The sequence below is a fragment of the Musa acuminata genome, unplaced genomic scaffold (assembly GCF_036884655.1).
Source record: "Musa acuminata AAA Group cultivar baxijiao unplaced genomic scaffold, Cavendish_Baxijiao_AAA HiC_scaffold_1077, whole genome shotgun sequence".
Lineage (NCBI taxonomy): Eukaryota > Viridiplantae > Streptophyta > Magnoliopsida > Zingiberales > Musaceae > Musa > Musa acuminata.
This window is the reverse complement of record NW_027021291.1, coordinates 2,012,097-2,034,102: the sequence shown is the minus strand read 5'-3', so window position 1 is coordinate 2,034,102 and position 22,006 is coordinate 2,012,097. Positions and strand designations below refer to the sequence as shown.

Here is a 22,006-nt window from a genome sequence, read left to right as displayed (position 1 = left end):
GTATTGATTTATTTTGGAAAGGGAGTGTGTGCGAGTTGTGTATTTCAAGAATAGGTTGGATCCATCCGGCTGCACTTTATTTATGGTATTTATAGGAGAAATAGGAAAAAGGTGCACGATCTCGATGAATTACTTCTGAATAAATTAAGAAATCATATGTAAGAACCATAGCATTTCGTGACTTATTGGTAAATCCACTTTGATTCTCTATCAACCAATAATGTGAGACCATTAACATGGTTAAAGCTAAATTGTTTAAAGTCTAGGTAAAACATGGTACTCTTTCTACCACTTCTACCACTACGTTAGTAACGAAATGGTTAAAAAAAAATAGTTGGTAATTTATTTGATTTGATATAGAACACTCGTATCGATAAAAGAATTTGAACCATTTACTAGAAAAATGAGCACTTTGCTTTTTTTATCTAATGCCAAAATGACGACCTATGTATAAAAAAAAGGAATTTTTGGACTTGAAGAAACAAATAAAAAAATATAATAATTATTATTTTCATTTTTAAAAAATGAAAAATGAAATAGAATTCTAAAATTGAAAATGATAAATAAAATACAAAACAAATATAAATAAAATACAAATAAAGAAACAACTTTGTTGACAATTCTAGATTTTTGTCTGGTCTAGTCGGAAGAGTCCTCCTGATATTCTGGTCTTGTATCAGTTTTGACATCTTTGAATACAAACAGAAAAGAGAGGGTAGGCTCATTACATTAAAAAAGATATGGGAATACCCACACCATAAATAAAACATTAAAAAAGATATGGGAATACCCACACCATAAATAAAATAAATAATTGAGCGTGAGAGCCAAATGAATCGAAAGATTCATGTTTGGTTTGGGAAGAGATCATGGAAGTTTTGAAATTAATGATAAGATAATCTACTTTCATTAAATGATTTATTAGATAATCGAAAACAGAGGATTTTGAATACTATTCGAAATTCGGAAGAATTACGTAAAGGGGCCATTGAGCAGCTCGAAAGAGCCCGGGCTCGCTTATGTAAAGTGGAAATGGAAGCATATGAGTATCGAATGAATGGATACTCTGAAATAGAATGAGAAAAACAAAATTTGATTAATGCCACTAGTAATAGTTTGGAACAATTAGAAAATTACAAAAATGAAACCCTTCAGTTTGAACAACAAAGAGCGATTAATCAGGTCCGACAACGAGTTTTCCAACAAGCCTTACAAGGAGCTCTGAATAGTTGCTTGAATAGCGAGTTACATTTCCGTACGATCCGTGCTAATATTGGCATTCTCAGGGCCATGCAAGAAATAACTGATTAGCCCTTCTTTTTTTAGTTATAGTTTAGGCATTATTTTTTTCTTTTCCTTCCTAAAAAGAATAAAGAAACACTAATGGTAACCCTTCGAGCCGACGAAATTAGTAATATTAATCGTGAGCGTATTGAACAATATAGTAGAGAAATAAAGATTGTGAATACCGGTACCGTACTTCAAGTAGGCGACGGAATTGCTCGTGTTCATGGTCTTGATGAAGTAATGGCAGGTGAATTAGTAGAGTTTCAAGAGGGTACAATAGGCATTGCTCTGAATTTGGAATCAAATAATGTTGGCGTTGTATTAATGGGTGATGGTTTGATGATACAAGAGGGAAGTTCCGTAAAAGCAACATGACGAATTGCTCAGATACCTGTGAGTGAGGGTTATTTGGGTCGTGTTATAAATGCTCTGGCTAAACCTATTGATGGGAGAGGTGAAATTTCAGCTTCTGAATCTCGGTTAATTGAATCTCCTGCCCCATGTATTATTTCTAGACGTTCTGTATATGAGCCTCTTCAAACGGGGCTTATTGCCATTGATTTGATGATCCCTAGGACGCGGTCAACAAGAATTAATTATTGGAGACAGACAGACCGGCAAAACAGCCGTAGCCACAGATACGATTCTCAATCAAAAAGGTCAAAATGTAATGTGTGTTTATGTAGCTATTGGTCAAAAAGCATCTTCTGTGGCTCAGGTAGGAAAGATGGAATATACTATTGTGGTAGCCGAAACGGCGGATTCACCTGCTACATTACAATACCTCGCTCCTTATACGGGAGCGGCTCTGGCTGAGTTTTTTATGTATCGTGGACAACATACTTTAATAATTTATGATGATCTCTCCAAACAGGCACAAGCTTATCGCCAAATGTCTTCTATTAAGAAGACCTCCCGGTCGTGAAGCTTATCCAGGAGATGTTTTTTATTTGCATTCACGACTTTTGGAAAGAGCCGCTAAATCAAATTCTAGTTTAGGTGAAGGAAGTATGACCGCTTTACCGATAGTTGAGACTCAATCCGGAGACGTTTTAGCTTATATTCCTACTAATGTAATTTCCATTACAGATGGACAAATATTCTTATCTACCGATCTATTCAATGCTGGAATCCGACCTGCTATTAATGTGGGTATTTCCGTTTCCAAAGTAGGATCCGTAGCTCAAATTAAAGCCATGAAACAAGTAGCCGGCAAATCAAAATTGAAACTAGCGCAATTCACAGAGTTAGAAGCCTTTGCACAATTCGCTTCTGATCTCGATAAAGCTACTCAGAATCAATTGGCAAGAGGTCAACGATTACGCGAGTTGCTTAAACAATCCCAATCAGACCCTCTCGCAGTGGAAGAACAGATAGCTACTATTTATACCGGAGCGAATGGATATCTTGATCCGCTAGAAATTGGACAGGTAAAGAAATTTATCAATCAGTTACGTAACTACTTAAAAAACAATAAACCTAAATTTCAAGAAATTATATCTTCTACCAAGTCATTCACCGAGGAAGTAGAATTTCTTTTGAACGTTCATCGGCTTCTTAGGTAAATCCGATCTCTCAAAGGTTTCTTGAATTGGCTTCCTTCCTTGGTTCTTGATCTTGGAATGGGGTTTGTCTGTGATTAGGGTGGGATCACCTTCAGCTGCGTTTCTTTGGAGTGGCACTTGGGACATGGATTTCACTTCATTTACGAAGAAGCTAATCCTTTACTTTGCCTGATTAGTTCCCATGGAGGGTTGGATCGAACTGTTTGTTTTCTTGATGTGAAGCTTCTGGTTGATCGGCTTTCTTCCACTGTTTGCTTTCCGTTCGAGATCATGCTCGTTGCAAGTGTCGTTGAAAGTAGCAGCCTTTCTTTGACGGTTTCTCTAATGCAAAAACAACGTTGTCAACCGGTTAAACATTGGAGTGACATTAAAACTAAGATTTGTCACGATATGACATGATAAATAGGATTTTTGTTCGAATGATCGTAAACTGAACTTAAGTGAAAAAAAAACTTAAATATCAGATCAATATATAATTGAAACTTAATACCATGATAAATATTTTGAGTCGATGTAGACCATGATATATGATTTTGACTATTAAACGGTTCTTCTTAACAATCTCATGACTTCTGCCACTCTTAAACATCGGTTGGAGATTGGAGATTAGTGTAAAACCTAATCAAATTTACTTGTGATGAAAATAAAAACATAAAAAATATTCATTTTATCGAGGTCCTCTTATATAATCATAGATTTAGATTTGGTACACATATTTGTAAATATATTATTAGAAAAATATTGTGCAAGCCATAAATGGTAAAGGTGTTCAAATTGAACCTAACCAAGATTTCAGTTCGGATCAATTGAATTGAACTAATTTATTATATATATATATATATAATTATTTTAATTATAAACTGATTAATTGAATCGAATTAATCGAATCGATTAAATAAATTTGAATCGATTACGATTCAAACTATCTTATTTTAATCAAATCTAACTGAAAACGGTTTGAACCAGATTTTATTACGTCGACTGACACAACACATGGATATTGTTCGATTGGAGGAGCTCAAGTATATAGATATATTCATCAATCTCTATAAATTATGTAAGTATGTAGCCTTATATTATATTATATAGTTTGATATATTAAGATTCCTCACCTTAATAGACAATTGGACTCCAAAAAACGAAAAAGAAAAAAGTGCAAGCCGTTCTTACGTTTCCATGAATTGTCAAACAAGAAAGTTTTGTTTTGTTCTCCGTCACCTTGACATCGGGAAATTAAATCTGAGACTCCTTCCTGTGTACTTTGGCTCGTTACCACAGCTTGCATGGCGGGAGAGGCGCGCTGCAGAGCCCCGTGTTTCCTCTGAAGCCCTCCGCCGTCAAGGGAGCCCGATGGCGCGGTATCCGACCGCTGAGCCTGTTATCTGACACATCGAACTCGGTCAGTCGCGCGAGGTCCAGCACGCCCTCAGGTATGCTCCCGGAGAGCCCGTTCCCCGCCATCCCCACCTCCTTCAGCGCCGCCAGCCTCGCCATGGACGCCGGTATCCCGCCGCCAAGCTCTGGGTTGTGCGACACCACTAGCCTCTCTACTGTGTCCATCGCGGCCAGCTCCCCCACGCCCTCGTCAAGCCCCCCGGTGAACCGGTTGCGTGACAGATCCAGCGTCCGGTAGTGCCCCAAGGGGTCCTGCGTCCCCTTCGCCAGCACTGGCCGCAGCCGGCCGTACAGCTCGTTGGAGTGCAGGTCCAGGTCCATCAGCAGCGTCAGGTTCTTGAACCCCTCCGGGATCCCCGAATGCAGAGTGTTGTTGGAGAGGTTGAGCAACGAGAGCCCGGTCATGTTTGCCGATCCACGGCGGGAGATCCCCCACCAGTCCGTTGCTGGAAAGGTCGAGGATCGAGATGGACGACGCCGACGACAGCCAGTCAGACAGCGGACCGGAGATCCCTGTGTCCGCCAGGACAAGCTTGAATATGTTCATCTGGCCGAGCCAGCTCGGCGGCCTGCCCAAGTGCATCAGGGAGTTGAAGGAGAGATCCAGCTCTTGGAGGTTCCGCAGCCGGGAGAGCTCGGCGGGGATTGGACCACCGAGGCGGTTCCGCGACAGGTCTAACGTCTGCAGATTGGCCAGGTTGGCGAAGCTGGAAGGGATCCTGCCGGTAAATCGGTTGTTGGAGAAGAAGATGTCCGTGAGCGTGGCGAGGCGTCCTATAGCGGCGGGCAGCTGACTGGTGAGCTTGTTGTTCTCCAGTATCAGTCTCTCGATGCTAGGTAGGCCGCCGATCGAATCCGGGATGCTCCCGGTGAGCTGGTTCTCCGACATCCTACAGAACTGCAGCGAGACCATACCGGCGATGGAAGGCGGAATGCTTCCCGTGATGCGGTTCTGGTTCAAGTAGAGAACCACCAGGTTTTTTAGCTTGCCTATGGAGCTGGGGATGCCGCCGGAGATCTTGTTCTCTGAAAGATCAAGAACAGTGAGCCTTCGCAGCAATCCGATCTCCATGGGGATGGAGCCGGTGAGGTGGTTGCCATGGAGGTCTAGTGCCTCCATTGCAGGTACCCGCCCGATGGATGCCGGGATGCCGCCGGTTAGCCTGTTGTTGGAAAGAGAGACCACGGAAAGAAATGGAGAGGTGAACATGGAAGGGGGAAGCGATCCGGAGAGGCGGTTGTTGCCGAGGGAGAGCTTCCGGAGTCGGGTGAGGTTTGCGAAGGCGGAGGGGATGCAGCCGGTGAGTTGGTTGGAGTCGAGGAGGAGGTGTTCAAGGCGGGAGAGGCGGCCGAGGGCGGGTGGAACGGGGCCGGCGAGCTGCTTGAGGTTGCTGAGATCGAGCAACCGGAGGGAGAAGAGGTCGCCGAGGGCAGGCGAGAGACTCCCGGCAATGGAGGCGTCGGAGATGAAGTCGGGCCCGGAGGAGAGGCCAGGGCGGCAGACGTTGACGACGCGGCCAGTGGCAGCGTCGCAGGCCACGCCGTCCCACGCGGAGCAACAGTCCGTGGCCGAGTCCCAGGAGCGGAGGAGGCCGGAGGGGTCGGCGGTGATGCCGGCCTTGAAGGTGAGAAGGGCCGAACGGTCGTGGGGGTGACATCCCTGCGACCACTGCAGCAACAGGGTGGAGCAGAGGAAGAGGAAGACGAGGCACAGCGGCTGCATGTTATCCATCTCTTACGTGAAAGAATCGACGAGGGTCGACCGATGTTCTCCCCAGTCGAAGAACTTGCAATGAAAAGGCGGTGGATCAAACTGGAGTCGAAAAGCATTCGTTACTGCCATGAAAGTGGCAGCAGAGGGTCTCTTAAGAGACCATTTCCTCGCAGTTTCTACTTCTTTAATGGGCTCTCAGGTCGGCAGAAATGTGGAGATGCAGCAGCAAATTAGGCGTGGAAACGGAGTCTGCTGCTGCAGTCATGAACGGTCTCCAAGGAAACTGGGGTGAGGCCCCATGAAGCTTGCCTGGGTTCAGACGCCCCATGGTGGAAGTGGCGCTGCTGACTTTAATGGGACCAGAGAAGAAAGAATAGGGGCGTCTCTCTGTCCCAATGGAGTATTATATCTCCTTCCTTCTCACCTAATGAGCTGTCGGAGTCGATGGGCTTCACTTGCCTTCGCCTGCCTTTCCAGGGTGTGTACTTGTGATGGCGCACGAGGCTGTCAACCACTCACCACAGCAAACTGCAGGTTGGGGGAACCTCAACTCATTGGATCATCTGGCTGTTTCTACAAGGCTTTGATACTGATTAGATATCGTTGCACACAGGCATTTAGGAAGCGAACGATTTCTTCTGTTAGAAGGCAAAGGAGAGGAATGGCAGACGGCTAGCGCCCACAGGTCAGAGGCTAGATGCAGAAATCAAGGTAATGCGTGCTTTGAGATGCATGAAAGCAATTCAATTCGAGTGATATGAACTATAAATATGGTTGGTCATTTGACAGTGATCCTCTCTTCGACCGAATAGATTCTCTGTGCCATCTCACTAACACTGATCTATTATTTCTCGATTGCGCCAGTTCTATAATGCCTGTTGATAGGGGTAAAAAATTGGCCTGACGTAACACCCCGGATTTGACGTAATACACCCCCCACGTCGAACGCCCTGTGCGGCACACTGTCCCAGAACGAACGTTAATAACGACGCGACATGAGCCCACACCCACCGTACCCAGACCCCCTCGGCTGACCGACGCTCCCCTCACCCTGCCGAAGCTCGGCTCTCCACGCAACGTCCATGACGACAGACACCATCAGAGGTACGGCCCCCCTCCTGCAGGATGGCCCATCAGGTAACATCAAAACCCTTGTATAAATACCCATCGGACATGGGGGAAAGGGGGAGGCCAAAAAACACGATACTTCCTCGCACTGACTTGATCATCGGAGGGGTTGGGCCGAGCTATCGACCCGACCTGTGTGCAGGTACCCGACCGCTGTTAAGCCTGCTCGACAAGACGGAGTTCCCCGGCAAGATCCCCCGCATCCGCCGCCCCGGGACTTCAAAGGGAGTCACGTCTGATCCGAGTCATTTGGAGCCTTGAATCAGCCGCGTCAACCCCGAAGTCGCGGCTAAAAGGTTACTTACCGTAACAGATTGGCGCTAGAAGGAGGGCCGCATCCAAATGTCAGGCGACCAACGAATCCACCTCGGCGGATCCTCAAATACGGAGCTCCCCGCCTTATGGGAATAGTGTGACGAAACCCACGACGAACGCCCCGCAGCGGTATCAGAACGCTACTGGCGACTGTTCAACGACCCGGGCTTGGCGCCCCCCGGCGGTGCACCCGCCGACCCGTCGCAAGTGCCACCTGAGGCCTTTCATGACCTCGCCCACCAGGTCCGAACTTTGACAAGCATAGTGCAGACCATCGTCTCCCAGCGAACGTCTTCGCAGGCAGCGCCGCCTTCGCGGCAACAGGAGCCCCCCGCCCGGACCCACGTGCCACTCACAGAACTTCCTGGCTCGCCTCGAAACCCCACAACTCATCCCGGGAGTCGGGAAGCAGAGGACACGGTGAGCCATCCCGAACCTGAGGCTCCGACTGTCGATTCGACGAACGCTCTACGAGCTCAGCTGTGCCTCGTCAGTCAAAGGCTTGACGAGGTACAACAGGAAGTTCGTAAGTCAAAGGGAGAGCTCGGGGCGGACGGACACCGAGGATCTCCGTTCATCCCCGAGATACAGGACCAGGCGATCCCGCCGCACTTCCACCTCCCCTCACTGGATGCGTACGACGGCGCAGCCGACCCGGCGGACCACGTGGCTGCTTTCCGGGCCCAGATGGCGCTATTCGGGACTTCAGACGCCCTGATGTGCAGGGCGTTCCCGACGACTCTACGGGGACCAGCCCGCGCGTGGTACAGCGGCCTGAAGCCAGGGACCATCGCCTCCTTCGACCAGCTCGCCAAGGATTTCGAGCTTAACTTCCTGACGTACGCCCGGCCAAAGCCGTCCATGGCGTTGCTCTTGGGGCTCAACCAGAAGGAGGACGAGCCCCTCTCCCACTTTGTGAACCGATTTACAACACAAATCCGGGGACTAGCGGATGCTCACCCCTCTCTCTTGATGCAGGCCTTCATGGTTGGCCTGCGGCCCTCCAGGTTCTTCTGGTCACTCGTGGAGCGGCCCCCCGTCGCGGTCCCCGAAATGCTCCAACGTGCCAGTCAGTTTATCGCCGCGGAAACCTGGATGGCTGGAAAGCGGGAGGAGCACAAAAAGGTCAAGTCAGAATCGCCCCGACAGCAACAACCTACCGCCTCCCGGCGAAAGTTGGACAGGCCCGACCCCAGGCCTCCTCTTCCCGCCTTGAATTCTTCCCGGACTGAAATATTCTTACACGAGAGAGGGAAGGGGATGCTCAGGGACCCTCACCCGATGAAGAACCCGCGGGAGCTCGCAGACCGTTCAAAGTATTGCCGATTCCATCGACAACACGGGCACGACACTGAGCAGTGCTACGAGTTGAAGAGACAAATCGAGGAGCTCATCCTCAGAGGTCATCTCGGCCAATACCTCCGGCCGAACAAGGAGCAGTCACCTCGCCTAGAAGGCCCTGTCGAGCGACACATCGATGTCATAGCCGGAGGCCCCGCATCCGGAGGAAATTCCATGTCGGGCAGAAAGGCGTACGCCCGGTCCGCTCCCGACGAAGCCTCGGGACACGAGCCCGAGCCCGAGATCACCTTCCCAACCGGAGCTGCTGAGCGACCCGACCACGACGATGCCTTGGTGATATCGGCAAGGGTAGCCAACGCGCAAATGAGGAGAATCATGGTCGACACGGGAAGCTCGGCCAACATACTCTACTTCAGTGCCTTTCAGAAGCTGGGCCTGGCCAGGGAAAATTTAAGCCCGATCTGCTCAGCACTCACCGGCTTCACGGGAGATTCAATATCGCCCCTGGGAGCCATTACCTTGCCTCTGACCGTGGGGACCCCGCCAAGATCGAAGACCGTAATGACTACGTTCTTGGTGGTCGACCTTCCCACCGCTTACAATGCCATACTAGGTCGACCGACCCTCAACAAGGTCAGAGCCGTCGTCTCGACCTACTATAGGACCGTCAAATTCCCGACTCGTGAGGGGGTCGGGGAGGCCACCGGAAGCCCCCGAGAGTCCAGGCGCTGCTACCTTACCTCCGTCTCATTGGGCAAGAGAACTAGGGCCGGGGCGCCCTTGGAAGATCCGCGGGAAGCGAAGAAACTGGCTCCTCATCCCGAGCCGAGGGGATCCACTGTTGACGTTCCTTTGCAGGAAGCACGGCCAAGCCAAACGGTAAGGGTCGGATCGGAATTGCCCGAACGGGAACGGGAACAGCTCGTCGGTCTTCTGCGGAAAAATGCCGACATCTTTGCCTGGTCCCCATCGGACATGGAGGGGGTCGACCCAGAGGTCGCAGAGCATCATCTCAATATCCCACCTGACGCTCGCCCAGTGAAACAAAAACCCCGGTGCCACGCCCCTGACCGACAACGCGTCATACGAGAGGAGGTGGGCCGACTCTTAGCGGCAGGCTTCATAGAAGAAGCCAAGTATCCCCAGTGGTTATCCAATGTAGTTCTCGTGAAGAAACACAATGGAAGCTGGAGGATGTGCGTTGACTACACCAGTCTCAATAGTGCGTGCCCTAAAGACTGCTATCCCATCCCGAAGATCGACCAGCTGGTCGACGCGATGGCAGGACACGCACGCCTCTCTTTCATGGACGCCTATTCAGGGTATAACCAGATCAGGATGGCGCCCGAAGACAGAGAACGTACGGCTTTCCTCACCGATCAAGGGATATACTTCTACAAGGTCATGCCGTTCGGGTTAAAAAATGCCGGGGCCACATACCAGAGGACGGTAAACAAAATGTTTGCCCATCAAATTGGCAGAAACATGGAAGTCTACATAGACGACATGATCGTAAAAAGCCGAGAGGCCAGAACGCACCTTGCCGACCTGGCCGAGGCCTTCGCCACGCTACGCAAGTTCCGCATGCGGCTCAACCCCACAAAGTGCGCTTTCGGCGTCACCTCCGGGAAGTTCCTAGGATTCATTGTACACCAGAGAGGAATCGACGCCGACCCAGAGAAGGTACAGGCAATAATCGATATGCAGACCCCCCGGACGGTTAAGGACCTACAGCGATTCAACGAAAGACTTGTCGCCCTGTCCTGCTTCCTCGCCCGAGCGGGCGATCGCTGCCTCCCGCTCTTCAAGGCGCTCAAAAACCCGAAGGATTTCCAATGGACATCGGAATGCGAGGAGGCCTTAAAGCAGCACCTGGCCAGCCTCCCTCGGCTCACCTCTGTCTCCCCCGGCGAGGAGCTGGGACTCTACCTAGCGGCCTCCCCGCATGCGGTCAGCTCCGTCCTTGTCAAGGAAAGCTCCGACCCGCAACTACCGATCTACTACGTCAGCCACGTCCTGAGTGGACCTGAAGAGCGCTACCCGCCGATAGAAAAACTCGCACTCACCCTGGTGCTCTCGGCTCGGAAGTTGCGCCCTTACTTCCAGGCGCACCCGGTGAAAGTCATCACCGACCAGCCTCTCCGGCAGGTCTTAACAAAATTCGATGTTGCAGGTCGACTCCTCCGATGGGCCGTGGAGCTCGGTGAACATGATATCAGTTACGCACCCAGGACCGCCATGAAGGCCCAAGCGGTGGCCGACTTCATCGCGGAGCTGGCTCCCATGGACGGAGATCCCAAGCAAACCCCCGAGGCTTGGATCCTACACGTGGACGGCTCAGCTAACTCAAGTGGTGCCGGAGCGGGGCTGGTCCTCCTCGCCCCTGACGGACGCTCGTTCGAGCGTTCCCTCCGCTTCGGGTTTAAAGCCACTAATAACGAGGCGGAATACGAGGCACTCCTAGCGGGATTAAGGCTGGCCCTCGAGATGCAGGTAAACGCAATACACGTCCTCACCGACTCGCAACTTGTGGCCAAACAGCTCAACGGTGGATATGAAGCTCGGGACGCAACCATGGCCAAGTACCTGGCACGGGTAAGAGACCTAACCGCGAGGTTCCCTTACTTTACATTATCTAATGTCCCGAGGGAGGAAAACGAGCGAGCCGATGCGCTCGCTAAGCTGGCGTCAAGACAAACCCCCGAGGCATGGCCAGAGATTGAGGAGCTCCCCGCCCGCGCCATCGAAGTAGCGACTATGGCCCCAGGCGGTGCGCCGACTACGTGAGTGCAAGAGTTGCTGCGCTTCAAACGGGATGGAACTCTCCCTCTCGACGAAGTCGCCGCTCGACGTCTATGCCGCACACACGCGTGGTACGCCGAGGAGGGTGGTCGGCTTTACAAACGGTCCTTCACCCACCCCCTCCTGCGATGCTTCAAACCTGACGAAGCACAGACAGTCTTGGCCGAAACTCACGAGGGGGTCTGCGGCGAATACATCGGCGGACGAACCTTGGCGCACAAGATACTCCACCAAGGCTACTACTGGCCAACCATGTGCCGAGATGCGAAAGCCTACGTGCAGCGGTGCGGATCGTGCCAGCAACACGCCCGCGCACCCCGACAACCCTCGGTCCCGCTCTCCCCCATCGACTGCGCATGGCCTTTTGCCCAGTGGGGGCTGGACCTCCTCGGTCCCTTCCCACCGGCTTCTGGACAGCGGAAGTACATAATTGTAGGAGTAGACTACTTCACAAAGTGGGTCGAGGCCGAGCCACTGGCGACGATCACGGAACATCAGACGGAGAAATTCGTGTGGAAGAACCTTGTAACTCGGTTTGGGTTGCCCAGGGCCATTATCACCGACAACGGACCTCAGTTCGCAGGCACAAGGTTTCGGGAATTCTGCGCCGGTCACGGCATTCAACTAAGGTTCAGCTCGGTGGCCCACCCTCAGACGAACGGGTTGGCCAAGGTAACCAACCGGTCCATCTTGGATGGCCTCAAAAGAAGAGTGTCAGCGGCCTGATCGATCTGGACGGACGAGCTCCCTAGTGTGTTATGGTCGCTGCGAACCACTCCCAAGACTGCGACCGGAGAATTCCCGTACAGTTTGACGTTCGGAACCGAGGCCATCCTACCACCCGAGATGTCTATCGCCACGCGTCGGACAAGGAGCTACGACGAGGAAACCTCGAACCAGGGACTTCGCGCCAGCCTCGACGTGCTCGAGGAGCGGCGCGCCGACGCGCACCTGAAGGCCCTCTCTCACCAGAGAGCCGTCGCCAGGGCCTACAACAAAAAGGTGCGACCCCGACCGATTATGTTAGGCGATCTAGTCCTACGAAGGGCCGAGGTCAGTGACCCGACCCGAACGAGGGGGAAGCTGGCCCCCAAGTGGGAGGGACCATATCGAGTTGCCGCCGTGGTCCGACCGGGTACGTATCGACTCACAGCAATGGACGGTTCCTCCTTGCCGAGAACGTGGAACATCCAGAACCTCAAAAAGTTCTTTGTCTGAGGTCAACATCCGTGTTAAGCATCTCCCAAGTCTCCCAAGTCGAAGCTATGCAATTTCTGAAGCTCAAAAACATACGAGGAAAGGACCTTTATTTCTGGAGCATGAGAATACAAGAAGACTCTCGAAGCAAAAAGGCACACTGGGAAGATTTTACGAAGCACAGGATTACAACTACGACCTGACCCGAAGACCACAAAAGTTAGAAGCAAAAACGGCTCGGCTGAGCCGACTTCAAGACTGCCCTAAGCCATCGGGGCCCCCGACGCTATTGTCGAAAGGAACTTCCTCCGGCATGTCTACGTCCAAGTCCTCGGGGTGCGAGGTGAAAGGATCCGCCTCGACCCCCAACCCGGGATGGCACGTCCGGAATCGGCCCAGGGCTATCCGGTACCCGTACTCATAGGTAACCTGCCCTGACCGAACCAGCCCGAGTTGGAAGCCGGGGGATTGCTTGTAGGCTTCGATTATTTCCCTCTCCTTCTCCGGTCGCCGCTCCCGCTCGGCCGCCAGGGCTTCCGAGGCCCCCTTCGCGTCGGCCAATGCCCCCTCCAGCCGCTGGGTAAGAGCGACCGCCTCGCCTCGGGCCAGGCAAGCCTCGGACTGCGCCCCCTCCAGGAGCCTTCGGAGGTTGTCTTTCTCCTCCTCAGCCGCCTTCGCCTCGGACCTTAGGCGAAGGACCTCGGCCTCGGTCTCCCCAGCCTCAGCCCGGAGACGCGTCACCTCCGCTTCAAGCTCTAAGGAACGCTGCTCGGCTGCCGCGACCGCCTCAGGAGCTGCCCCTGCACGAACCTCCTCAAGCTGCCTACGCAGCTCGGCGTTGCGATCGCACAAAATACCTAAGGCCCGGCCCGAGTCGCGAACACGATCTGCCAACGCCATAGCGTAGTGCTGACCCTGCGGGAGGAAAGTCAGAACCCTCGGTTGCGTCATAGATCGAAAGCCAACAGTAGAGCACTTACCCACAACAGCGACTTCACGGATTTACCGAGCAGGACATCCGACGGCAGAATATACATTTCGCGAGCCAGGTCGGGATGCAGCCCCCCTCGGAAGAATGCAGCTGCGGTCTCCGCATCGGCCCACACCCGGGTCCCGCGGGTCAGCCCCCCCCAGCGGGCTACCAACCGGTCAGAGGGTTGGCCTTCGGAAAGCTCGCCCATCAAGCGCGCTTGGTAGGAGTCGTTTGGCGGCCCCGCGGGCAGACGGCACAAGTCCCGGATCGAGGGTTCCCGCGGCGCCTTCCCTGCCTCGTTGCTCGGGCCTGCCTCGCCCTCGCCTATCGTGTGAGCCCGACTCTGCCGCCCCCACGCTCTCCTGAGCCCGCGGGGGAGTCGGTTTCTTTGAAGCTCTGACCTTGGCCTTCTTCCGAGGGCGGGCATCCTCGAGCTCCACTGGCGCCTCTCTTGTACCAGCGCCTAGGCCGACCTGACGCCGCGGAGATGCTGCGGACGGGACGCGTCCTCCGCGCACTACAGCAAGTTTCACCATCTCTGCAAAAACACATCGGCCTCGGTGAGCACCCCGAAAGAAGAAAATAAAACATGAGGGCCTACCGCCACCTTCTCAAGGCATACCTCGAGGTACCGGGCTCAAGCCCGCCTCGACCAACCACGCCTCGGTCATCTTTCGGATGACTCTGGAAGATGGGAGGATCTCCTTCAATCTTCGAAGGGCTTGGAGCTCCCCCTCATCCAAGGCCGGGACATTGTTATCGACTGCGCGCGCGGCCCACCGGAGCCCAAAGCTCCAACTCTCCGGATGGCAGACATAGAAGAAGCGCTCCTTCCACCCCTTGTTGCTGGAGGGAGCCCCGCCGACCCGGAAACCAGGTCGGGCAGACAAGTAATAGCCCCCCGACCCCCTGGACAGGCGAAAACAGGAAAGGAAAAGAGACCGGCTCGGGGTGATTCGGGCGAAGTAGCATTCCCCGAGGAACGCCACCAGGTAGCGCCAAGAATTCGGCGCCATCTGAGAAGGGGAAATGCGCCACCACGCGACACAGGAGGTTATGACCGAGTGGAACGGTAGGCATAGTCCGGCTTCGAAGGCATCTATGGTTAGGGCAAAGCCCCTAGGAATGGGATCATACGCCCGCTGCCCCGGCTCAGGGGCAAGGAGCGAGAACTCCGGCGGGATACCATAGCGGTCCCGAAGGAGCCCCAGCGACGACTCGCTCACAATGGAGTCGAGGTCGTGCGGCCACATCAGCGATTCAAGGGCTTTGGTGGCTCGTTCCTCGGACGACGAGCGGGGGCTCGCCAACGCCACCTCACCAGCAGCACCAGAAAAAGGAGGCAAAGAAGGAGACAACGACGGAGGGGAAGCCATCCTTACCGAGCTTTTGGGAAGGCAGGGCGACTGAAGAGTGCTAGGTCGAGTCACCCAGAGAAGGGGTTGAAGCAAATGCAGGTACCAAGAAGTGAAAGAGACCGACGGAGCGCTATTTATAGCCTGCTTCCCGCCGAAGCGGCGACCCTTCCCCTCCTGAGATATGCTGCGAAGACGCAAAGGCCGTATCGCCATAACTTCGGCTGGTACAGCTCTTAATCACAGTGCGGTGCGAAGTACGGAGCCCCTAATCATGTCAACCTCGAAAACCGACGACGCCCGAAAGGCGTGGCCCTTTGATCTTCCCCAGGCAAAAGGCAACCCGGCTGACTGCGCCCGCACAACGGTCAAAAACGACCAAAACACCGATCGAAAGCCAAGTATCGCCTCGTCCGTGTTACAACCGGGGCCATCGCCTCGGTTACAGCCTGCCCGAACCGAGCGCCTCGGCTTTACGCCATCCCGAGACACACCTGAGCGGTCACCCCGCCCACGTTGTGCTCCTCGGCCCTCAGCTTTACGCATCCCGAGACACACCTGAGCGGTCACCCCGCCCACGTTGTGCTCCTCGGCCCTCAGCTTTACGCCATCCGGAGACACACCTGAGCGGTCACCCCGCCCACGTTGTGCTCCTCGGCCCTCAGCTTTACGCATCCCGAGACACACCAGAGCGGTCACCCCGCCCATGTTGTGCTCCTCGGCCCTCAACTTTACGCCATCCCGAGACACACCTGAGCGGTCACCCCGCCCACGTTGTGCTCCTCGGCCCTCGGCCCTCGGCTTTACGCCTCCCGAAGATCACACCTGCGCGGTCACCCCGCCTACGTTGTGCTCCTCGGCCCTCGGCTCTACGACTCCCAAAACCACACCTGCGCAGTCACCCTGCCTGCGCTGTGCTCCTCAGCTCCAGTACCCCCGAGTCCAACTCTGCTCATCTTCCTGACTAAAGTTGCGCACCTCGACCTCGTGCTGCTCGAGATGCGTTCGCGCGACCGGCTCGTCTGCACCATGCCCCTCGGACCCGCATGAACAGCCTACCCGAAGTAGGAAGCCATGCATCGGACTCCCTGCATGAAAAACCGACGCATAGCTCCTTTTAGGGGGGGCATATGATAGGGGTAAAAAACTGGCCTGACGTAACACCCCGGATTTGACGTAATACACCCCCCACGTCGAACGCCCTGTGCGGCACACTGCCCCAGAACGAACGTTAATAACGACGCGACATGAGCCCAAACCCACCGTACCCAGACCCCCTCGGCTGACCGACGCTCCCCTCACCCTGCCGAAGCTCGGCTCTCCATGCAACGTCCACGACGACAGACGCCATCAGAGGTACGGCCCCCCTCCTGCAGGATGGCCCATCAGGTAACATCAAAACCCTTGTATAAATACCCATCGGACATGGGGGAAAGGGGGAGGCCAAAAAACACGATACTTCCCCGCACTGACTTGATCGTCGGAGGGGTCGGGCCGAGCTACCGACCCGACCTGTGTGCAGGTACCCGACCGCTGTTAAGCCTGCTCGACAAGACGGAGTTCCCCGGCAAGATCCCCCGCATCCGTCGCCCCGGGACTTCAAAGGGAGTCACGTTTGATCCGAGTCATTTGGAGCCCTGAATCAGCCGCGTCAACCCCGAAGTCGCGACTAAAAGGTTACTTACCGTAACACCTGTCATCATGGAACTGCGTTTCTAGGGATTCACTTGTAAGATATCAAGTAGGATTTAGGTTATCAGCATCCTCCAATTATGGAACCCATATCCCCATTGGCCCGACCTCCACTTACAAATACAAAACAAGTTAAGGAAATTTATTGTTTCCGAGTGGATAAGACCAACGCAATGCACTAAAGTGACCTGGTAGTATCAGATGACAGTAGAAAGCAAGTCTTTGCACGATTTGTTTGGAGAAAACCAAGACAAACGTGACCAGGAAGTATCAGATGATAAGGATCACTAGCTAAAATGTACTTTGGCTCACATACATTACCTTCACAAATCTGGATAATATAATGCGCAAGTAAAAAAGCCAGCTGTAGAAGAAGCAATTGCCCAAAGCAAAACAAATATCACTGGTGATGAGGGCAATAATGGCGACAGGATGTGAATGACGTCAGCCACCCTGTACCAATGCCTCACGCCCCGGTCAACGAAGCCCTGGGACGCCGACCCAGGCGCATTAACGCCCGGACTGGCCCCCGTCCGTCACAAACAACGCCACCACCCCTCGGCCAACGAGCCCGGCTCTGCGCCTTTTGGGCTCGGTCAAGGGTACGGAACACGCCCACCGAGACGCACCATACCCTGCTGCAGCTCGGCCTCCCACGCAGCCCCAATGGGCGTGTCAGTCGCAACGTGAGGTATTCACCCAGGCCCACCTATAAATACCCCTGAGTCCTAAGCCAGGGGGAGGACACACTCACAAACCACACTTGCATGGAGGCATTTCGTCCTCCAAAACCCCCTCCACATCTTCCTCTAACTTGATCGTCGGAGGGGTCGGGCCGAGCTTCCGACCCGACCTGTGTGCAGGAACGAAGACGAGGTGGCCTCTTCCCGGCGCTGCTGCGGAGCTGCCGACCCGATCTACCGCCCCGAACGACCGATCCCGATCGGGAGACCCCGAGGGAGCTGCGCCCGAGATCCTCGACATTCCGAGCCCCAGAACCGAGCCGCGTCGGCCCCGAGGCCACGGCTTAAAAAGTTACACACCGTAACATTTTGGCGCTAGAAGGAGGGCCCAGCATGTCGAGCGATCATCAGGATGATCGTGCCAGACTCGCCATCGGGGAACCATTCCCGACCGAGGGTACGGGGGAACTCCCCCCTCTCCAAGGATCTCGGGAAGAGCGTCCCGCTACGGCTTCAGAGCGCTACCGGCGGATCTTCAACGATCCGGGCCTATCGCCCCCCGACGGAACCACCGGCGGTCCGCCGCCCGTATCAGCCGAAGCCTTCCACGGCCTCACTCACTAGGTCCAGCTACTCACTGACATGGTGCAAACTATTGTCCCCCTTGTCTCCCGTCCATCTCGGCCCCCGAGCCCCCAACTGTTGTACCAACAGGGGGTCCCTAGTCAAGCTCCCACCCCCCCTCGAGAGCCCCCCGCTTCACCTCGGGTGCCGCTATCTCAGCCCCGAGAGCAGGCGGCGATCTGCCCGGAAGGCCATTCGGAACCAGAGGCACTATCCTCGAACTCTGCAGTATCCCTCCGCGCTCAGTTGCGCCTCGTCAACCAGCGGCTTGACAATGTGCAAAGGGAAATCCGTGCCGGGCCACCAGGGGAGCCCACGGAAGGCCCGCATCAGGGGTCGCCGTTCGTGCCGAAGATACTGGAACACGCCATTCCCCCAGGCTTCCGACTCCCCCCCCTGGACGCTTATGACGGCTCCGCCGACCCGGCCGACCACACGGCGGCCTTCCGCGCGCAGATGTCGTTGTACGGGACCTCCGACGCCTTGATGAGCAGGGCATTCCCCACCACGTTGAGAGGGCCGGCCCTCGCGTGGTACGGAGGCTTGAAGACTGCGACGATCGCCTCATTCGACCAGCTCGCCAAGGACTTCGAGCTCCACTTCATAGCTAGCGCTCGCCCGAAGCCCTCCATGGCGTTCCTCCTCGGGCTTACCCAGAAGGAGGATGAGCCCCTCTCCCTTTACGTAAATCGCTTTGCTACAAGGATCCGGGAACTCCCGGACGCTCACCCTTCACTGTTAATGCAGGCGTTCGTAACAGGCCTGCGTCCCTCCCGACTCTTCTGGTCTCTCGTGGAGCGACCTCCTACCTCGGTCCTCGAGATGCTCCAGCGCGCGAACCAGTTCGTGGAAGTCGAAGCCTGGACGGGGGGGAAACGGCAGGAACACAAGAGGGAAAGACCAGAACCGGCTCAGGGACAGCTCCCTCCCAGACGCAAGCTCCACCAACCCAATCCTCCCCTGCTGAGACCCCTCCCGCTCCCAACGGGTGCATCCCGGACGGAAATTTTTCTCCAGATCAGGGAAAGGGGAATGCTCAAAACCCCTTACCCGATGAACAACCCGCGAGAGCTGGCCGATCGGTCCAAGTACTGCCGCTTCCACCGCCAAAACGGACATGACACTGAAGAATGCCGCGAGCTCTCGCGGCAAATCTACAAACTCCGCCGGGAGGGGCGCCTCGACCCCCACGTTCAGAAAGGCAACATCCCCCCGCCTTGCCCAGACGGTCCGACCGAGCGCCTAATCAACGTCATCACTGGCGGCCCAGCATCCGGAGGGGATAGCATGTCTGGAAGGAAGGCCTACGCCCGCTCGGCCAGGGACGAGGGTCCCCATGGAACCCCTGACCCCCGGGTCGCATTTCCCCCCGAAGACGTCGAACGACTGGAGCACGATGACGCGCTAGTAATAACCGCCAGAATCGCCAATGCCCAGGTAAGAAGAATTATGATTGACACAGGAAGCTCGGCGGATATACTATTCCACGACGCCTTCCAGAAGCTGGGACTTACGAAGCAAGCCCTGAAACCAGTCCGCTCGGACCTCACCGGGTTCACCGGCAACTCGGTTTCGCCATTGGGATCTGTCACACTACCTCTGACGCTGGGGACACCGCCCAAGACTAAAACGGTGATGTCGACCTTTCTGATAGTAGATCTTCCTACAGCGTACAATGCCATCCTCGGCCGACCTTCCCTCAACAAAAGCAGGGCCCTGGTCTCCACTTACCATCAGACAGTGAAATTCCCGACTCACGCGGGAACTGGAGAGGTCTAGGGAAGCCCTCGGGAATCCAGGCGATGCTACCTGACGGCGGTCTCCCTACACAATAGGCCAAAAACCGAAGCACCCCTGGACGATCCCAGAGAATTGAAACGGCCAAATCCACATCCCGAGCCGTCGGCCCCAACCTACGACGTGTCACTGAAAAAGGGACGCCCGGACCGAACCATTAAGGTCGGGACTGACCTACCCCTGGACGAGCGGGAACAACTCGTCGGCCTCTTGCAAGAGAACGCCGACGTCTTTGCTTGGTCGCCATCCGACGCAGCAGGCGTGGACCCAAAGGCAGCCCAACATCACCTCAACATATCGCCTGATGCCCGCCCGGTGAAACAAAGGCCGCGACCCCAGGCCCCGGACAGGCAACAAGCCATCCGTGAAGAGGTAGAACGGCTCCTAGCGGCCGGCTTTATAGAAGAGGTCAAGTACCCACAGTGGCTATCCAATGTAGTTCTGGTAAAAAAGCATAATGGGAGCTGGCGAATGTGTGTTGACTACACCAGTCTTAATCAGGCATGCCCAAAAGACTGCTACCCCCTTCCAAGGATTGATCAGCTCGTGGATGCAACCGCAGGGCACGCCCGACTCTCATTCATGGACGCCTTCTCCGGATATAATCAGATCCGAATGGCGCCTGAGGATCAGAGACACACAGCCTTCATCACCAACCTCAGGGCATACTTTTACAAAGTGATGCCGTTCGGGCTAAAGAACGCGGGCGCAACTTATCAGAGGACCATCAACAAGATATTCGCCCAACAAATAGGGCGAAACCTAGAGGTCTATGTGGACGACATGATTGTAAAAAGCCGGGTCTCGCGAGATCACCTAACGGACCTATCAGAAACATTCGCCACACTCCGAAACTGCGGCCTTTGGCTCAACCCTGCAAAGTGCGCCTTCGGCGTTAGTACAGGAAAGTTCCTCGGATTCATTGTACATGAAAGAGGGATCGACGTCAACCCGGAAAAGGTCCAGGCGATCCTCGACATGCAGGCCCCTTGGACGATCAAAGACCTACAGCGACTAAACGGACGGCTGGCCGCCCTATCCCGATTCTTGTCCCGGTCGGGTGATCGCTGCCTCGCCTTCTTCCGTGCAATAAGAGACCCGAAGAATTTCCAATGGACGCCCCAGTGTGGGGAAGCTTTCCGACAGGTCCAGCAACATTTAGCCAACCTTCTGCGCCTCACTTCAGTCACTACTGGAGAAGAGCTCGACGTTTACCTAGCTGCCTCACAGCACGTAGTCAGCTCGGTCCTCATCAAGACAGCCGGCCAACAGCTCCCTGTCTACTACACCAGTCATGTCCTGAGCGGGCCCGAGGAGTGATATCCTCCAATCGAGAAGCTCGCCCTCGCGCTCGTGCTGGCGGCCCGAAAGTTACGCCCCTACTTCCAAGCTCCTCCGATCAAGGTAATCACCGACCAACCTCTCAGTCAAGTACTGTCCAAATTCGATGTCGCAGGGCGACTCCTCAAGTGGTCGGTCGAGCTCGGAGAGTTCGACATCCACTACACGCCCAGGACCGCCATCAAAGCACAAGCACTGGCCGACTTCATCTCAGAGCTCGCCCATCCCGAAGGGTGGCCCTCCAGTGAACTAGGCGGAACGTGGGTCCTACAGGTGGACGGCTCGTCCGCTTCAACTGGGGCAGGCGCAGGACTGGTGCTGTCGGCCCCCGATGGGCAGACGTTCGAGCGTTCCCTCCGCTTCGGGTTCCATGCCACCAACAATGAAGCCGAGTACGAGGCACTCCTGGCGGGGCTCAGACTATCCCGCGAGATGCAGGTCGACGCCATCAAAGTCCTCACCGATTCGCAACTGGTGACCGAGCAACTTAACGGCGGATATGTGGCCAGAGAACCCACCATGGCAAAGTACGTAGCGGAGGTAAAAAACTTAGCCTCCTGTTTCGCACACTTCACGATATCCAGGGTGCCAAGACATCAGAACGACCGTGCCGATGAGCTGGCCAAGCTAGCCTCGAAGCGACCTCCGGGCACCACCCACGGTATCGAGGAGCTTCCCTCCCCCTCTATCCCGATCGCGTGTGTTTCGGTGGCCGACTCCCGAGCCACCTGGGTAGGGGACATGCTGCGCTACAAACACGACGGGACCCTCCCCACCGACGAAGCCGCAGCTCGACGTATTCGCCGAAATCATGCATGGTACTCCGAAGCGAACGG

The 22,006-nt window shown here is 54.7% G+C and overlaps 2 pseudogenes; one reads left to right on the top strand and one right to left on the bottom strand.

Annotated features, from left to right (window-relative positions):
• The first annotated feature begins 1,190 nt into the window (after positions 1-1,190).
• Positions 1,191-11,493, top strand: LOC135666274 (ATP synthase subunit alpha, chloroplastic-like; annotated as a pseudogene).
• LOC135666247 (LRR receptor-like serine/threonine-protein kinase GSO1) lies at positions 3,898-6,183 on the bottom strand (annotated as a pseudogene).
• Positions 11,494-22,006: the final 10,513 nt, after the last annotated feature.